Source organism: Eubalaena glacialis, chromosome Y (genome assembly GCF_028564815.1).
Source record: "Eubalaena glacialis isolate mEubGla1 chromosome Y, mEubGla1.1.hap2.+ XY, whole genome shotgun sequence".
Classification (NCBI taxonomy): domain Eukaryota; kingdom Metazoa; phylum Chordata; class Mammalia; order Artiodactyla; family Balaenidae; genus Eubalaena; species Eubalaena glacialis.
The window spans coordinates 818,583-820,764 of NC_083737.1; positions in this window are offsets into that span (position 1 = coordinate 818,583).

The following is a 2,182-nucleotide window of genomic DNA, read 5'->3' on the forward strand; positions in this document are numbered from 1 at the left end:
TCACAGCAAAGCTAGAATTTGATGTAATTACACATCAAATAACACACAGAAAGCATTCAATAACTTGCAGTTAATATTATAATTGCTATCATTATCGTTGTTAGAAAAAATAAGCCTCTGAGGTAGGTTATTCACTATGATTACTGTGTCTGAATTTGACTACATGAGGGTAATCTGTGCTCATCATCTTTCCCTATTAGCCTACAACCGTTATTATACTAAAAGAAAACAAATAACAAAACGTTCCAATCCGTCTCCAGGAATAAGGTTAATTTAGATAGATCACTTTGTAAGGGCAGCCGTAAACATCATAACAGACCGTGCGAAACCACTCCAAGTTGCCAATGATCCCTCAAATTAAGAAATCCCTTCAAGGGACTTCCCTGGTGGTCCAGTGGTAAAGAATCCACCTTCCAATGCAGGGGACACAGGTTCGGTCCCTGGTCAGGGAACTAAGATCCCACATACCGTGGGGCAACTAAGCCCGTGGGCCACAACTACTGAGCTCACGCGCCTCAATGAGAGAGCCCGCGTGTTGCAAACTACAGAGCCCACGCGCCCTGGAGCCTGCACACCACAACTAGAGAGAGAAAACCCTCACGCCACAACTAAACAGAAGCCCGCGCACCACAATGAAGATCCCGTGCACCGCAACTAAGACCCGACGCGGCCAAAAAATAAATAAATAAATAATAAATAATAAAGTACTCTTTTAACAAAAAAAAATTAAAAAAAAAAAAGAAATCCCATTAAGACAAACTGGTGTAAGGAAATGGGACTTGGGATGAGAGCCCGTGTAATTCTGTGGATCTCATGACACTGATCTTATCTAAGTGTGTTGCAAATATGATTGAATATTCCAAGTCACCAGGACCAACGGCAGAGATGGTTTAAACAAAATGCATCAGACCTAGTGTTCTGGATCACTTGTTCCAAGTGTGGCCCATGGACTGGCATATCAACATCTCCTGGGAGATGCTGAGAAATGCAGAATCTCAGGCCCCAACCCAGTCCTGCTGAATCAGCATCTGTATTTTAACACAACCCCTGAAGCTTTACACACAATGAAGTTTGAGAACTGCTGGCCGAGACCCTTCTCCGGGTTAAAATTCTAGCACTTGCATTACACAGCACAGGGAACTCTGCTCGATATTATGTAACAACCTAAGTGGGAAAAGAATTTGAAAAAGAATAGATACGTGTATATGTACAACTGAATCACTTTGCTGTACAACTGAAACTATCACAACATTGTTAATCAACTGTACTCCAATATAAAATAAAAAGTTTAAAAAAAAGCAGGAGAAATAATTCTGAGTAGTGTCTTAATGAAGCTTATTTTTATGTAATATAACATGAATAGATCAATTATATAGTAATATACAGCGGCATAGATGAACATATTTTGAGATAGAGAAATGAGTAAATAAACTCTTGTGAAACGTTGTGTTAATATCGTGTAAAAGTGAAATGTGTACTCCATAAGTGTTCTTTTTTGCTTGAAATTATGACACTGCTTTCAGAAATTGGTAAAATTACGGCCACTGTTCTGAAAATAAAGTATCTGTGCTCTTTTCTGTGGCGTCACTTTTTCACATATTTATGTACTGTAGATGTCCCTTTGTCTCCAAGCCTGGACACTAATGAGTTATAATCTTTCCTGCAAAACTACAGGCACAACTTCCAGCGTAGGATAATTAAAATAGTTCGCAAATCAATAATTCCAGCATCCAAGATATAAATTTTTTAAAACTTATCTAATGAGAGTCACTGACTCTGTTATCATCAACCTGATCTCCCTACTGGTGATTATTCTAACACATCACCTGCTAAGATGCTTGGAAAATAATGCTTAGAGAACCCACATCAATGACCATATTGTACGAGCACCATTGCATGCATGGTCTTGTTCTCTCACCAGGCAGGGAATGTGTCTTCTTTATCTTTATTTATCCATGCATTAATCATTGCCGGGCACATAGAGGATGCTCACCAATGTTATTAAATTAATAATGAATGATTGCAGCAAACTGTATGTGCTTTTCTGTCTTTGTGATATTTTTAGTAACGGCCTGCAATCGGTCACTTCCTATCAGGTGCTTTAAGACAAAGTTTTCCATGTAAATTCAGCTTGACAGCCTTTGCTTTCATTTTTATTATTTTTACGCATTGTTTCTTGAAA